Source organism: Palaemon carinicauda, chromosome 21 (assembly GCF_036898095.1).
Source record: "Palaemon carinicauda isolate YSFRI2023 chromosome 21, ASM3689809v2, whole genome shotgun sequence".
Lineage (NCBI taxonomy): Eukaryota > Metazoa > Arthropoda > Malacostraca > Decapoda > Palaemonidae > Palaemon > Palaemon carinicauda.
The window spans coordinates 88680483-88699258 of record NC_090745.1 but is presented as its reverse complement, the minus strand read 5'-3'; the positions used below and the strand labels follow the sequence as shown (position 1 = coordinate 88699258).

Below are 18776 nucleotides of genomic sequence, written 5' to 3'. Positions count from 1 at the left end.
TAGTCGGTCCAATATACGTGTACGCAGCCTGAAGCCATTATACAGTGCAAGTACGGTTATAAAGCTGTTTCCATAATCAAACTACTCCCATAAAATTTCCCCCAGTTAACAAAATACCCTTTAACGATCTATGACGGTTCAGTAGTTTGAAATACCTATTCAAAATTAGAATGATCAGCGAATGCAAAACGATGGTTAGAAACAAAGAACTTAATACAGTTTTCTCGTTTTCTTTACTGACTAAAACGCCTATAATCTAAAACTACTCAATGGTCCTGTAATATTTACAAAACAATTAACATTGGAAAAGCTGAGAGAATGTTTTAAAAATCAAGAACATTAAGAAACGTTAAAATGCCTAAATTAATTCCTCTTCCAAAATATTTCTTTTAAATTTATTAATTGAAATTTAGAATTCTAGTTTGAGGATCTGCTATTTCAAATACTAATATCATATTTCTTGCATTTTATAATTAACAAAGGGGCATATAAAACAAGTGTCTGATACTAAGGGGTTCTGAGAGATAAAAAAAAATTCCAGAATACAAATAAATATAAAACTAACAATTACATAGTTCACCAAAAATTTGTAGTAATAAAAGCAAAACGAGATTGGTTGCGAATTAACAAAGCAAATATATGCGGAATCGCATGCAAAAAAAAAAAAAATTGTATAGAGTACCCTCAGTTATTTAACTAAATATTTTGAAAAAAAAAAAAAACGGAAGTTTATAAAACTAAACCAATTATGTATGATCTCGAAATACACGAAGGCTCATTTAAACCTCAGATACATTCAATACGCTTTGCCAAAATGAATGATTGAAGCAGGACTGAAGTGCCTTATTCCATCAGCGCGCGCACGAGAGAGAGAGAGAGAGAGAGAGAGAGAGAGAGAGAGAGAGAGAGAGAGAGACCCATCCTGACCCCTATCCATTAATCCGGTCAAGCCATAAAGCTGTCAGGGAACATGGACATTATAGGGTCATATACCAAGTAGTCTGACATCACTTTTGCGAAAGCAGGAATACTGCTTCGAAGCGCCAACTTTTAAGGTTTCATCTTAAATATTTAAATCAAATCTGTAAATGGGAGATTATCAATTGAAACTTCACATAAAGAACAAACAAATCTGAATAAATGAACAGTGTTTATCACCTAATCCTTCTTAAAAGTAAGGTCACGGCTATGAGAGAGAGAGAGAGAGAGAGAGAGAGAGAGAGAGAGAGAGAGAGAGAGAGAGAGAGAGAGTTTTTAATGGCTTACAGAACCAGTAGGATGAGGATTACTTTTTTACCTGATTTTAACAAGCCTCGTCTAATTATAACAAGCACATAGCAAATATTCAAAATAAAAATTCTAATCCCAGGATGAACTAATTGGCAAATATATAAAAAACAAAACAATAAAGACTTTTACATAACTCCAAGCAAATTCTATTACGGTTTTATTAACTAAAATCGCTAAAAAAAAACCTATGTGTATTATCTACAGCGAAAAATCATGACGAAACTGCTATTCTCTCCCCTGCACTATTAACACAATATCATTTGCAAAGATTCAAGGGTGCTGTTCCAAAAATCATGAAAACTATCAGCAAAACGCTTCTAAGTTTTGCAATAAGTACTGAACCTCTTACCAATCTTGTCTATAAATAACCTAACTCTATGTAGATATATTATGGGACAAGTCAATAAACATCATTTTCAAAGTCCTTACAATTAGAACAAATGGCCAGCGCCTCTTCAACTAATTTCTTTTTTATTTACTCATGGATTTTTTCTTAAACTACAGAACCAACTATCTATTTAACTCCGTAAAGCTTGGTAAATTTAACAAATCATGGGGAACATTTACCTTAGATTACGGTGGCAGTACTCTCCATTTGCTTATTCTAACTTCTTTGCCTTCATATATTGTTTTTTTCTCGGGATTCTGTACTGGCCAGTCTCTCATTGTTCTTGAAACAGTCTTCTTACTTTCTGTGTTGCTGTAGATGACCTGTGAGAAAAAAAAAAACAATACAATTAATCACTATGTTCTTAGCAATAACATGTTCTATGTTTTAAGCTGAAATCTTAATAACACACTTACCGATCTCCAAGATTGAATTGGGTTAGATTTACTAATTTGGATAAACATCTTACCTGGAGGGACGATTATGACTTACCCGGTGCGTTAACGGCTAACTACTTTACCAGAAAACAATAATTCAGCTTCACCAATTAAGTTCTTTAAGCGGTAATGCTGTTAAATTTTAATCGGTAAAAAAGTGGATTATAATCAACATAATCCTATTAATAAACATAAAAAGAAAAATTGTTCATACTGCGCAATCTCCAAACAACCTTTTACTTCCGATTTATTTTCCTACCTCCCGCTAATAAGGTATCCATTCCCCAACTATAAATCAACTCTGAAGTGCCTTCAAGATCTACTTTTCTTTGTACGATATGCTGTTAGTGCCTCAGTCCAATTTACCTGGCGCCTCGCTTATCTTCATTACCATTCATCACACCTGCAGCATCGTGTTTGCATTATATTCTTATTCTCAGTTTTCAAAAATAATCCCGACCCTCTCATTTTCTCGGCGGGGAATTCCATCAGCTGCTCACATTTTAGAGAGAGAGAGAGAGAGAGAGAGAGAGAGAGAGAGAGAGAGAGAGAGAGAGAGAGAGAGAGAGAGAGAGAGAGAATGGCTCCTACCTGGGGTCCACCCTTTTGAGGTAGGAGATTACCTAGTTAAGACTTTACCGAGAGAGAGATTTATATTTTTCTTTCTTATTTACTGTAGGAAGGTCGTTTATTTTTAATTACGAATACATATTTATTAAGAAAAAATGACCGACATAGCCAAAGAAAGACTAAATTTCTTGAAAAAATGCAAAAACTTGCTACATTTTTGGCAATGCAAAAACTTGCAACATTTTTGGAAATGCAAAAACGTGCAACATTTTTGGTAAGGCAATACTACTCAAATCTCCCATATATTCAAATACATTTTTATCTCCATTGGCCCTAATTTTATAGAAGCGTTTTAAAAAGTTTAAAATTCTGCCTAGATCTATTTGTATGTTTATATAATATTGGGCTTATTTCGTGTATCTAATTTTGTCACTGTATATCATTCCCGAAGTTCACCTACTTCCTTTACAAAGATCGAATGCAGTCCTTATTTCTATTTCTTTGCCTTTCCAGTCACTGCTATGGAATCATTCTACAAAAGAAAAGTCGTCGCTACACAATATGTCAATGTTGACACAAGATTCAACGCGTATGACGCTCTGTGACTATAAAAAATTAAGACGACCCTGCTATTACACTATACCCACTTTGCTTAAGGAAAAAAAAATATTACAAAGACGCTTCACTTCAGCAGAGATAGCCACTAAACGGACTACTTATAGCCGCCGAAAAGCTGTGTTCATGTTAAAAAATGTTATGAAAACCTTTCAGGAGATACTTATGGTCGAAAACTTACACGCCTAGAGATGGTACCAGAGTACCATACAGAAGTAAAAAAATCCCAAAAACACTTACAATGGACAAAATTAAAATTAGCGCAGTCTCTAGAGTACACACCATAAAAGGGCATAGGGGGAATTTAGTTTGAAAAGTACTAAGTAAACATGACTTATTGAAAATCATAAAACAAATGAAAGTACTTTCTATCTTGAGAGAATTCGAGCTTTACTTAACAGCACAATGCAGACTATTTAAGACAGATAAATGCTTATAAAGAAATTCAGAAAATCCAACAATTTTCCATAGAAACCCCAAAGAACAAGGCAACCAATTCAACTCGATATCATTTTCATAAACAAGGGTGTAAAAAAGCATCTGCTGAATTGTACCGCTGTCTATCTTATGTCGAGTGCAAAAGCGGAGAGTATAACCTGGTATGAAAAAGGCTACTAAGTTCTTCTATACAGAACTATAGTCAATTCTTTTTAGTGAGGCAGATTTGCAGACTCGCAGGGGTGCCCTATAAGCTCGGAAAAGTTTCCTGATCGCTGATTGGTTGGACAAGATAATTCTCGCCAATCAGATAGCAGAAAACTTTTCCAACCTAAAAGGGCACTGCTGGGAGTTTGTGCAAATGAGCTCCATTAAAAAAAAATGAGTATAGTAGCATTTGATGCCAAACTACATGATGTCTTTTTAAATAACGTACAATTACTATATAACCGTGATCATGATAGAAACAAGACTCAAATACTCTACTCTCTAACATTAGAGAACTAAACTATCGAAAAACTTTTTACCGGTCTTAACCAGATAAACCATCACGTCAGCAAACGATGGTGTTAATAAATAACAAGCATTTCATGTCTAGTATTCCATAAATAAGCAGTAAAGAAAAAAATTGTTTATTAATAGGAAAAATGAAAGTTTTTCCTATCTTCGTTCGAGAATGTAATCTAATGTGCTGAAGTCTCGTAAACCGTCATGATGATTTTATGAAAAAAAAAATCAGGTCAAGAGCACATTCGGAATATTCATACCACTTTGTAGTATAGCCATGCCGTCAGCAATTCGAGTAAAATGGTAGAGTTAGAGTTGGCTAATTATGCTGGGGCTAATGATGAATAAGGCGGGGTTCGGGACAGACGCTGGCAAATTCACCTGTTGGTTATTATCAGGACCTGGTTATCCTTGTTACAACGTCCCTCCCACGATTAAAAGGATGTGTATCATACATACATATACCAAGGCACTTCCCCCAATTTTGGGGGGTAGCCGATATCAAACAATGAAACAAAAAAGGGGACCTCTCCTCTCTACGTTCCTCCCAGCCTGACAAGAGATTCAACCGATCGGCTGGTACTGCTAGGGTGTCACAGCCCACCCTCCTCCGTTATCCACCACAGATGAAGCTTCATAACACTGAATCCCCTACTGCTGCTATCTCCGCGGTCATCTAAGGCTCCGGAGGAAGCAGCAGGGCCTACCGGAACTGCGTCACAATATACAAAAATCCCGTTAGCCGGTATTCAGAAAAGCTACCCTAAGGCATAATCCCATTTGTATTAAAAAAAAAATCATTATAACGCCGTCAACTTACATCAAAGCCCCAAAAACCCTTTATATAGAAACATTAAAATCGAATGTACGCGAACGATATTCCAAATTTATAAGGTACAATAAAGGCAAAATAAAGGATCAACATGGTAGAGAAAAAAATACCTAATGAATTTATAGGTACCTCACTACTAGTCTTTTATGATATACCCAGAGTTGATTATATACACACATTTATATATATATATATATATATATATATATATATATATATATATATATATATATATATATATATATATTTACATATATATGTATATATATATACACACATATATATATACAGGGGTAATTTGAATGAATTACTACCAATTGTGTCACGTGGTGCCCCGGGATATTGGGTAAAACTCGCTGGTAAGAGACTGATGTCTCGCCAGGTAAATCCTCGGACAGCTGGTAGCGGTCAGGTTCCAATATCTTTTATGGGCTCTCGTGACATGGTTGGTTTCGACCTGGCCTTTCATTAGAAGGGGCTAGCGTTCGATCCCAGGTATGAGGTAGAAGTTTATTTATATATATACATACATATATATATATATATATATATATATATATATATATATATATATATATATATATATACATATATATATATATACATATATATATACATATATATATATATATATATATATATATATATATATATATATATATATATATACACGTATAATTTTGACATATAGAGAGATTATGACGCTCACTTCCCTGGAAGGTGGGTAAGACTTCTAATGGATTGTAATCAAGGTTAGACCATTAATTTCGAAGCAGGTTCATAACTTCATATATGATACTAAACCACTATATCAAATGAAACCTTGAAATGGTTTGCGGATATAAAAAATTATATAACTAATGTTCCAATAATGCAATAAAACGAGACGTTCACGGCCTCCCGTATAATAAATACTCTATCGCACAAAACTCCTAGTTCGTTTTTAAAAATGGCGAGCTATTCGCACGTAATTCAAATCTGAAGAAAGAAAGGAAAAAATGCACAATGGAATATCGTATTTGGCCTCGCCATTAATCACAAGTTCTGGGATATACGAGCCAATATTTCATTTTCCCCCTAAAAATTTCGTTTTCATTTTGAAGCACGATACAGGAACCGTTCCCAATCCGAACGACTGACTGCTGACATGAACGAGTATTTTTCGTTGAATAACTAATCTTTAATACATAGGTAATTGAAATGATTGAAATAAATTTTTTTATCATACAACAGAAACGTTGTGACTTGCAGAACAATTTTGTTCACTAATAAATCATTTACCAAAAGGCTTATTATTTTCATATATTTACGAACACTTATACATATATATGGGTATAAAGTACACTGTATATACATATGCAATACACACGTGCGTGCACGTACCCGCATACACATGCACACATACATATGTAGGATAATGTCTTTAGTCCATATAATAGCGATTACGGACTTAGCTAACCATCTACTGTAGTTCTCGGTTGACTAACCACCTAGTGCATAATTCGTATCTTAAGTCAACAGGTCATGTTTTGTTTAGGAAAGGACCCTTCCGTATGAGATTGATTTCGAGTTTCTTGATGGGGTTTAGATAAAACAAAGGCTCCTCAGTCCCTGAACTTGCATTATATCCCACTTGCCCAAATAACTATATTTGAAAATTACTAGTCAACTCTTGAAGATCTATGCTGATTACCATATACTGCATATGGACTAACGACTCATTTAGGGCCGAGAAGGCTAGCGAGAGCCAAGATTTAAACATTCAGAAATGTGAAGGATATAGTACAGCAAGGAAGATAAATTGAATGCTTTGAGAGATGAACTGAAGAGGAAAGAATGTGAGAATGAAAAGGGGAAGAAGGAACGTGCAGAACTAAGGACGATGGTGAAAAGACTGCAGGGGAAAAATAATGCTTCTTCCAACAAATGAATGCCTTACTTAGTCTTGGGCACTCAATTGCCGTCTGTCAGTAACATCGCAACCACTATATATGTATATGTGTAAATACATATATTAATGTGTATATATACATACATATATATATATATATATATATATATATATATATATATATATATATATATATATATATATATATACTGTACATGTATATATAGACACATATATACATACATATATATATATTTATATATATATATATATATATATATATATATATATTTATATATATATATATATATATATATATATATATATATACACGCACATGCTAGTATGTATATGTGCATACATACATACAAACATTATATATATATATATATATATATATATATATATATATATATATATATATATATATATATATGAGGAACCGATTTAAGAGATATGGTGTCTAGAAGTTGACAAAAAGGCTAAGACATCAGGGATAATGCTTAAACAGGCGAAGAGGGGGTATGATACAACAGGACGAAGGTAAGCAGGAAGGCTCAAGAAAATGCGGATAAAGGTGATGGATGAAAATCTAGTCTAATGGGAATTTAGGAAAACTCTACAGTTCAGAGACTAAAAGAATTGAAAGAACTCATTTCAATGTAAATCAATAAAGTTAAGGGCCAACATACAAATTTTCACTATAATGAACAATAATACTGATTATATTTATAAACCATGAATTTTCCCCCAAATTCTCACCTTTCTATACTAATTTTAAACCATAGGCCATGTCACTACTTTTTCAGTTTCACTCTAACCTAAAAACACTGGTTACCCACTATACTCAATCTTTTTTAATGAGGCGCATTTGCAACGAATCGCAGCTGTGCCCCTTTAGCTCGGAAAATGTTTCCTGCTACCTGATTGTTTAGAATTATCTTGTCCAACCAATCAGCGAGCAGGAAACGCTTCCGAGCTAAAAGGGCACCCCTGCTAGTCGGTGCAAATCTGCCTCGCTAAAAAGAATTGACTATAGTATTACTTGTAATTGTTAAACTGTGTATAGGGGGCTAGGGTTTGCGTAACATGTCACAAATTTAAAAGTAATTCGTAATTTTGCTAACAATACAAACCTTCGTCCTTTTATTAGAAGATTGATTCAAGCGCTTCTGGAACTCGGCAAATAAAATTTATAACATGGTGTCGGCAGTATCTGGAAAGTACGGCCCCCTTTGCCAGTAAACTGAACAGGCACTTCGATTTAGCCTACATCTGGGACTTCGGAAGCGGTGATGGTGGGAGGTTAAGTTAAAGGACTGGTTTGTATAGTTACGAAAAATAGAGATTGCGTTTAAAATGTGATTTATTTCTACACAAATACAAACATTTATTTTTTAACTAGGGGGCCTCATCTTTAGGCGAGAGGAAGATCCTTTTACCTAACTGGTTGGCTAAAATCCTGGGATTGCTGATCTCAGACCTGATAAGGTTTGGAGAATAGCATTCTATACACCTCACAAGCAGGGTCAAAAGAACCGTCTGGTTCAAGGCTCAGGTCAGCAAAGTTTTGCAAAAATCTTCACTAAAGACTAGAGTGTCCGTTAAAAAAGGCATATCAATTACAGTAGATGGGTTTGCTTGTACAATACATATCCCTCCTCTACCAGTATCAGCCAGTAATCTAAATATCAAGTTAGACAAATAGCCTACCATTGTCATGAGCCTATGTTAACACCAATGTAAATCGTCAAGTGAATACTTAGGGGCTGTGGACAGACTTAAGCCAATACCTTTGAACTGGAAAATCAATGCTCCCTAGGACAATACGTAGATACTTCTTTGTAGAACGATTTATGGGGATTTGTAACAATAAATGCCAGAAATTGTTTTATATCCTAAAATTGTTCTTCCTTACCATATGTCTGACTGCTGGGAGTTCCATCCTGATCCGAGTGTGGTGGCAGAATTTGTTCAGTGCTGAGAGATATATTATGGGTCTCCAGCCCCGAGGCTTTCTCAACCGGAAACAGACAGCTGGAGAAGCGTAGAACCCATCCTGAACTTCATCTATAGTGCCTTTTAGGAGCACAGTCTGCACCTCTGAATGTAGAGGTCTTTCTTTGTCACTTGATGATAGAAAGACCACATCCTCTGAGCTGGAATGAGAGTTGAGAGAAAGCTGGAGAACGGGTAGCGGTAACCTAAGAACATCCACTGTCCACTGCTCGGCCTAGTGAAGTTGCCACGTCATCCATCTCTGTCATGAATTCCCCCACTGGTGGTGGCTGAATGTGGGAATTACCGGCCATAGCATGAGAAAAGGCCTCGCCATTGAGATTCTGAATCCTTTGTTGACGAAAAGGCTGACCGAAATCTGTAAGGTTAGCGATGTTGAAGGTGCAGACCTGCAGTCACTACTATTCAACTATGGTCTAGAAGTTGGACCAAAGTTTGTATAGTAGGGGGAGGTGACATGGAACGGTTGTTCAAAGAATTGGTTTGTAGTCTTTTAAACGACACTGCTTGGTGGAGAGGTAAATCTTGGTTTGACTACCTGCTACAAGGAAAACAGCGATGGTACTTTAAGTAATGAATTTCACAAATTTAGTACCTCTCTTTGGTCTACTTGCCTCGCAAACTTGGAGGTCACCGCATCTCGCTTCTTCAGTTTTCAGTTGGCCCTCTGGTGGACCAAAAACTCCACTGAACTTACTACTGACAGAGTGAAGGCATTGAACCGTCTCTTCTTTTCCACGTATAAGAGATCTTCATTCAATGCTAAATATACCATTATCCATGACCAGAAGTTTAACCATGATATAACTTTGAAAAGGTTGACATGCTATGGCATCCATGATTGAGGCCTTCTAAGCCATAAATGTAATGTGATGGCTGCAAGCCTTTCAGCTGAAATATACGGAGTAAGCGTAGTGCCAACTTGGTGCAGAGACAAAAAGGATAAATGAAAGTCCTACATTATGTAATAATACTTCTGCCTCAAAAAGGCTGGTGGCATTAGCATTTACTTAAGAGCAACTCCCTCAATATGAGACCGATGACCGTTCACAAACAGTGCACCAAAGTCTGTTTCCAAGGGAACGACTTTTCGTATGCATCTTTTCTCTCACTCTCCCAAACCTTAATAGATACTATTGCATGAAAGGGAGATAAGGGTGAGGCCACCTTAACTGATGCACAAAGAATTATAGTTTCTTACCTTATTAAAAGGTGAATGTGGGCACTTGTCAGGAAGTCGAATGCAAACAGTACAGGGTCCCTGAGCTAGAGATATTGCACCTCAGATGGACACACTCAAGTAGGGAGTGGTGTGACATCAAGATATAAAGAGTGCACACTATTTGCAATCAAAAACTCATGAACCCTCACTGGTGAGTAAGCTTGTACATGAATACACAGGAGCTTACAAGTATGGAATGCACTCTAGCAGGTATGCGAGATGGTGAGCAGTCTCTAACAGACAAGATGGGTGCAAGATTGATCGCAAGCAGGCCAGATGGTGCCTGATCGATTATGAGCAGGCAAGATCGTGTACCGATTGCAATCACAAACAGATTAGATGGTGCGCTCTTAAGAGAGCGCAAACATCTAGTGGGATGCTAATGCCTAGTAGTGAGCAAGAGAGTACAAATATCTCGTGGGATGCTAATGCCAAGTAGTGAGCAAGAGAGTGCAAATATCTAGTGGGATGCTAATGCCTAGTAGTGGCGCTTCCCTATATGTTTGCGATCACAAACAGCTGAGGTTAAAGTAAAATAGCAAGTAATCTTGCTGTCTCTTTCTTCATCCTCGGCAAAGGATTGGGCAACACCGTCTCTCCAACGGGGAGAGAAACGGTAAGAGTGACTTCCTGTAAATTGTCCAATAAGGGAAAAAGAAGTGCGGTGGCCCAATTTTCATTCAATAAGAAACGTGGATAAAGTCAACTAAGTGCCTAGACCAAGAGCATTTAGCAACACAGACAGACTCTCTTACAGGAGCATTTTTTTTTGTTTAGGAAGCGTCATAGTCTAGGCTGAATGCAAGAGGAAGTTATGCCCTATTGCACTTCTTTAACAGCTATCAACTTTCTGTCTGGGAAGGGAATAGTAGACCACGCTGTGCGCCAAGTCGAGAGTTTCAAATGACCACACCTGTCAACATCGCTAGCCTTGTGATCATCGATCACACGTAATCCCGAACAAGCATTTGTTACGTAAGGAGGTGCAAATGGATCCATGGGATCAGGTGAAACTACAACACTGTGCATTAGTGTTAAGTGTGTCAATGCGGGAACTGGTCGTTGTTGTATGCGCAACAGGCTTGCTAATGTTAAGCATTCTAGTGGGGGCAGAGAACTGTTGTTGTGTACGTTCCAGGCGCGCACATCAGGAGTGTGCTGAGCACAGACAAGGTATGGTAAGGCAGGGTTTACCAATTTAGTCACAGGAGATTGTGTGAGCAAAGCAGAGCGTTCATCAATAAACGATGATTCAGAGCCCAAATTCCTGCGTGCTCACAGACATATTGCTCGTGAGAGCGTATGTCATACATAGAAGGGCTATGGTCCCTCTCGGGAAGGAGAAGTTGTTCCTCCCAATAACGTCTTCTTCATCAAAATCCTAAGAGATTAGAAAATAGGGGAAGTCTGACTCAAGCCACTCAAGTTCAAACCCAATAATGATGCTTTAAGATGCTGAAGTTTTATTCCCCTTTGAGGTATTAAGAGGTAAGGCTAGCCTTTCTCCGGAGGGAGAACCCCATGGAATAATAACAGTGTTGCACAGCATCGTCAACTGGATTGATTGATTGATTGACTACGAGTTATCTGGCATCCTGACATTAACTGGAACAATATGAAAATTTAGACTCCCCCTGAGCGAATGGTTCACTGGTTTTGGTATGGGAAACATGCACATTTCAAGGCTTCTTGACTTGTCTAAACGATAAACAAAGAAAATCTTAAAAGTCAAGTTTGAAGAGAAGCTGATAAATGGGGCGAGGCTTCCCTCACACCAGCCGTAAATTACTAGCAACAGCCGACACAGTGTTATAAGTTTTAACTCCTTAGCTCCAGCTGGACTTAAATCAATCTCCTAATTAAAGGATTCGTGTAGGAACAACTATAGAGTTTTGCACAAAACACAAGATAATCTATATGAATAACTTATTGTTTTATGCATTTGTTAAGAAATTAAAATAAAATTGTTTCTTTAATATATTTATACAGGATTTGTATGAATCACACAACATTATTAGAAATGTTAGACTAACCTAACAGACTACAGTCTCCTGTGTCTAACAAAAATAATGTACCACAGTGGAAGGCAAGAGGTATAGGACTTGGAGGTCCTCCTCGAGAGAGCAATAGAGAGAATTACAGGTAAACTATGTAAGGAAACATTTTTCTTGATTGTCAGTGATTTAGTCTACTAGGGTACCCTAATTAAATTAAGTAGGGCATCCAACACCATGTTCAGGTAGCCTTTTAGGCTAGGTTAGTATGCATCCTATATTCCTTTCTGTGAATAACAATGACCTAGATCAGGTCATTTATAAGGCATCACCTAATTTTGGTTAGAATTCACGTTTGCAATTTATAAATTTTTGTCTTTACAACATAAAAAATATAAATTTCTCAGTGGTTCCTATTATTCTTGGATGCAAAGGAATATCATGGACTAACCAAGCATTTCATACAGCAGATAATCTCAAACACTTGAACAAAAATTGGCAACACTATTGATATTCTAATTTATTGCTAACACATAATCCAAACGCAGAAATTGTATGGTGCTGGGAGTGTGTGCATTTTTATTTTTTCCATAGGGGATATGAGGAACAAATATGCAATAAATAGAAAATGTACCAAGAAAATTGGTAGCTATTTTAAATCAAATTGTGTCATTTGGCTAGGAGATGGTCAATTATTACACAAAACTTATTAGCAGGAGCATGTAGGAGTGAGTTAGTAAGGAAGACCCCTAGTTAAGGGAAGGTTAGATGGGTGTGGTCAAGTTAGATTAGGTGGGTGTGATTACGTTAGGTGAGTGTGGTAAGGTTAGGTTAGGTGGATGTAGTTAGGTTAGGTGGATGTGGTAAGGTTAGGTTAGGTGGATGTGGTTAGGTTAGGTGGATGTAGTTAGGTTAGGTGGATGTGGTAAGGTTAGGTTAGGTGGATGTAGTTAGGTTACGTGGATGTGGTAAGGTTAGGTTGATGTGGTAAGGTTAGGTTGATGTGGTAAGGTTAGGTTAGGTGGATGTGGTAAGGTTAGGTTAGGTGGATGTGGTAAGGTTAGGTTAAGTGGGAGTAGTTAGGTTAGGTGGTAATTTTACTTAGGACCCTTCTAGAATCAACAATCTATATCTGCCTCATTGGACATATGCTTATATTCTCAGCATTTTTATAACTTTATATGTGCCCTGTAAATGTATCACATAGACGATAGCATTTTTTTTCAAATCTTATCAGGAATGATAATAAAATCATTCAAAACGCCTGTGCCTTTGTAGAAAATCAGGCCTTGCGCACATATAGAAAATAGGATTTTTTCATCCAATTTTCTCAGGAGTCGTTCATATCCGTCGTACTACAAACGAATTGAGAATACAGTATTTACGGGTAACTTAATCCAACAAATTAGCACTTTAATCACCTATTGCCCCTTCCTCAATTGTGGCTCGCTTCACTCGCAATTCAACACTATCTCTATGATCCCGTTCTGAAAAACGACACACATTGTGCTATAAAAGAAAGGTGCATGGCTGAGTACGTATATCTAATAATCTAATTAAAAAACATGTTTGTGCCAAAAAATGTTTTGACAGCTTAATTCAAAACATACCAAATTCTACTGGAGAAAAATATTTTTGTTCTCCAACAAGAGCAATTACGCACTTATACCAGTTACAGTAGGTGTGTGTAGTTAGGTTAGGGAAGCTTTCCTTGATTCTTTAGTCATTGCATGTGTTCCAAACAACAGAACCCTATATTAGTAGTTTTGAGGAGGTACCTGTACATCAGAAGATATTTAAATCCGACATGGTAAATTTACAGTTTCATCCATTATGGGGAAACTGGAATAAAAATATATTTGTTGCATCAGAAATAGTGTAGTTTCAACGAATTTAACGTTTATTTTGACCGCAAACCATCCGATTTAGAGATTTACTATGTAATTGGAGTTAAAACAACAAGTTGTTCCAGAATGCAGAAAGACCCTACTTCATCCCAACAATTATGGGGGACACCAGGTGGGAACCGGGGTTTTGGGTGGGGGGGGGGCCTCAAATGATATTTGCAATAAATGAATACTTATCCTTCCACCACCCCTCCCCCTATACCCCTATCTAGCCCTACCGGGGGGGGGGGGGGGGGCTCCGGCCCCCCTGCCCCGGCCCCCCTGCGACCCCCCCTTAAGGCCACAGTGATTTTCGGGACACTATCGAACCTAATACAACCACCTAACCTAGGGCCCTGTACCCCTACCTAGGCCTAGCCCCTGCGACCCCCCCCCTTACAGCCACTACCTAACACATCCATCAAACCAAATCCAAAGTGATGGTACTGCTGTATACATCGTTATACTATCACCATTATAATATACTCTATAAATTAATGAAGCTTACCTTAAACTGTTGGTTCATAAAGATGTACTGCTGCTGCTTTGAGGAAAACGTGAAGCCGTTGGGAAGGTTCCTTGGCATGCAGGACAATTTTTATTTTGTAAAATTAAATTGTGTCTCTGGCACAAATGCATTAGTTTTTCAACAAATTCATTGTAACTTAGGAAACAGTCAGGACAAGAAGATGGAATTTCAACTTCTTGTGCAACATGAGATGAAGTGCTTTCTATGGTCTCCATGTCTAAGAACGAAATGAAATGCCTGGGAAGAAAATGTATTGTTGCGCAGTTGTATTGTCGCGCTGTGATTGGCCAAACATGTATGACGTCATAGTGGACAGGCGCTGTGATTGGGCAAACGTGTAAGACTTCATAGTGGACTAGTTTGTCTGCGGATTATAGTGGTTACAGGGCTCATTTAAGCAAATACAAGACACAGTCAACAATAACAACAGACTTAGAAAAAATCTGGGAGGAAGACATGAGTAGCGTGAGTTCGATCGTCGATATATAAAGAACTAGGCATTTGCGACAGATAATATTTTACAGAAATACTACAAAAGACTTGCTTTACTCGGGAAATATATTATTATAATAGATTTCCCATAATGGATGAAACTGTAAAAATACCTCCGACATAAATAACGCTCAAATTCGTTTAAGATGCACTGTATAGGGTAGGAAAAATATATTTTTGTATCTAAAATCTGGTGCTAATTGAAGCTGTAATTTCACCCATTCTTCAATTCCTTTTCCATGGAAAAGTCATGACACACAAAAATCATTTGGGTATATTCTGATTTTTCAATTTCATGATTTTGTACAAACATCAATGAGCATTTCTGTTAGTACAGATCACTCATGATTATTAGATATCAGGGTAGGGTTTGTATGTTGAATTTGGTTTAAATGTTAAGCCACGATATTTTCACACTATTTCGGGTGAATGTAGTCGATGGGAAAGGGCAAACTAAGAATGTGGTGGTCTGAGGAGGGGGTTCGTAGATACAGTACCTGGTTGGTAAGGATACGGCTCCTACGTTAGGTTAGGTGAGGACCCTTAGTTAGGAGGTGCTCTTGTGTCTATTTCCCTTGTAAAATGAGTTTTTTTTTTTTAGTTTATCCCAACAAACTACAAAGCCTCCGGTATTTCTTACTAGGTTTTTGATTGTCTCAAATTTCTATTGTAAAATGTGTACTTTTCCAGTTGGTCCTACCTAGGCTACATATTGGTTGACAGCAAGGTGTTACTTAACATACTATAACGTTATCAAAATTTCATGGATGTTGTAAAATCACGTTTTTATTTTATTTTTTTTTTTAAAGAGCATGGTTAAGTCTACATATATATTGGATCATTGGTTTAAAAATAACCTTTACCTGAAACACTAACTAGTCTTCACCAGACGAACAACATGCCTAATAAGTAAAAAAAGGCCTATGTATGGAATTTCAAAGTCAATACTACATTAATAAAATGGTACAGAGAAATCGCAAAAAGTGTTCAGAAAATACTCAGCAAAATCATGATTAGGTAACATGTCGTTCTGCCTAGCAAGGAATGTAATTTGACTAATAACTAGCAGTCGACAAATGGATTGCCTAGGGCACTTGACAATGAAAATTGTACCAATACATTCCGCAATGAAATTTTCTCTTAAACCTTTAAAATGTCATATTGATTTCACAGCTTACCAATCTTCAAAGTCTTGTCTTGTTTTATAAAAAGGGAATTTTACAAATTGGTGATCGTAAATTCTTTGGCATCCTGCCAAGAAAACGTAAACACTGTAACGTTGGTATAACTTGGTATTTGGTAAATAGGGGAGACCCGGAGTGATGGTTCTTTTACAAAATTGATTCGCAACGAAAAAAAAATTCCAAAATATAATTCCTTAACTGGAGTGAATGTTTCAGTGCATCAGATACATACACAATTTTATAATTCTGTATGTTGCTAACGCATATTATCATGTGCAAAAATGAGAAATCATTTACAAAGAGCTAAGATACTTAACAACCTGTTGATACACCAGTGTTATTTTAATAATTAATGAGTAGAAAAACGTAGCAAAATTTACCAATGATTTGTAGTACATCATAGTCTTGTCATTTCCTGAAAAAATGCTCAAAACCTACAATTATTCTGTCAGGAATAGATTGGCTGCGCATGAAAGAATTTTGGGCTTAAAAAACATCGCATGCGTGTAGCCCAACCCTTTCGTGTTCCTGCATATCCATCATCTTAAAAATTCAACAAGTCGAAAAAATATATATAGTGAACACAAATTTTCGAAACATAAGTCCACTAAACAAGAAATCGTGCGTTTTTTATACATTTGCTACATTACAAATCCAATTTTGGTCTCATTAATCAATCATCTAAATCAACAAGCTATTTAGGGGGATTAATGTATCAAGAAATACATCCGAATATACATACGCTAAACACAATTATAGATCTCCATTTAAAAGTTAAATATACAGTAATTATCAGACTAATATATACAGGCACACACTTGCGAACATAAAACAATTACCAAAATAGTTCAAGCAGAAAAGGCTCAGACCAACTATTGCAATCTTGAAGGGAAAATAATTGAGAAATCAATATACGACACGACAAGGCAATTCTTCAGCAACATGTAGAAACAGTAACAAACATTGTCTTTTAAATTAGCTTTATCGTCTGATGTGAACGACCAAGGAGAATTTGAAGAAAAGTAGAATTATGTCACTTATAAGGATGGATATATATATATATATATATATATATATATATATATATATATATATATATATATATATATATATATATATATATATATAAACAATCGAACTAGTTACAAAACTATTGTGCCAGACCAACAAAACACAGGTTTTATCCTATTTATATAACAGTACATCACAAGATACTATTTTGAGGCACTACGTTAGAGACTATTATTTTGTTATACAGTATTAAGCTGTTATCGTGCCATCGCAGATTCTTGTTTCCTGATCAGCTCGTAGCTGACAGTTCTACTTCTCAGCCCACAAGACTAAGGGGAATGCTATCTACCGTAGCCAACTAACCCTAGAGGCTAGAACCGCTGTACACCTGGGTGATGAAGGGAATTTCAGCCCTATCGACTAGTGCTACTGCCCGAGAGGCTATCCAGCGCAAGGTACAGCTGGAGAAAACCCCCGAAGTTGAATTAGGAAGTAATGGTTAGAACAATTATCATTTCTTATCGCGTCTTGATCTGAACAGACCAGTAGTAGTTTGGTAACGGCACCAGCCACCCGTCGAAATACTGCCGCTATTATTATAATTAATTATAATTATTATTATCATTATTATTATTAATACTAGCTAAGCTACAACCCTTGTTGGAAAAGCAGGATGCTATAAGAATAATAGCTCCAACAGAGAAAAGTAGCCCATGGAGGAAAGGAAATAAGGAGAATTAATGAATAATTAGAAGAAAATATTTTTTAAACATTACCAAAATAAAATAGACGTTATATATATAAACTATAATTTTTTGAAAAAAAAAAACAAGAGGAAAGGAAATAAGATGTAATAGTGTGCCCGAGTGTACCCTCAAACTAGAAAACGCTGACCCAAGACAGTGGAAGACCATGGTACAGAAGCTATGGCACTACCCAAGACTAATGAACAATGGTTTGATTTTGGAGTGTCATAGAAGTGTTGCTTGCCATAGCTAAAGAGTCTCTTCTACCTTCACCAAGAGGAAAGTACCCACTGAATGAACAATTACAGTGCAGTAGTTATCCCCTTGTTAATTTCAGTGTTGTTAGGTGTATGAGGTGAGAGGAGACTGTTGAAAGAATAGGCCAAACTATTCGGTGTATGTGTAAGCAAAGGAAGAATGAGCCGTACCCAGAGAGAGAGATCCATTGTAATTATGTCTGGTCGGTCAAAGAACTCTCTAGCAGTAGTATCTCAACGGGTGGCTGGTGCCCTGCCAACCTACTACCTGGGTCGTTTGACTGGTCAGACAATATTGCATTGGACTCCCCTATCTGGTTACGGATCATTTTTCCTTTGTCTACACATACAACGAATATACTGGCTTATTCTTTCCACATTCTCCTCTGTCCTCATACACTTGACAACACTGAGATTACCAAACAATTCTTCTTCGCTCAAGGGGTTAACCACTGCACTGTAATTGTT

The 18776-nt window shown here is 36.7% G+C and overlaps 1 long non-coding RNA gene across 1 annotated transcript in view; it reads right to left on the bottom strand.

Annotated features, from left to right (window-relative positions):
* The window catches only part of LOC137615320 (uncharacterized), a 45532-nt gene extending 29114 nt beyond the window's left edge, over positions 1–16418 (bottom strand). Inside the window, exons 1-2 of the long non-coding RNA XR_011039218.1 lie at positions 16289–16418; positions 1858–2001 (exon numbers count right to left, since the gene is read on the bottom strand). This is a non-coding gene — a long non-coding RNA (uncharacterized lncRNA). The remainder of the gene's footprint in view (positions 1–1857; positions 2002–16288) is intronic.
* Positions 16419–18776: the final 2358 nt, after the last annotated feature.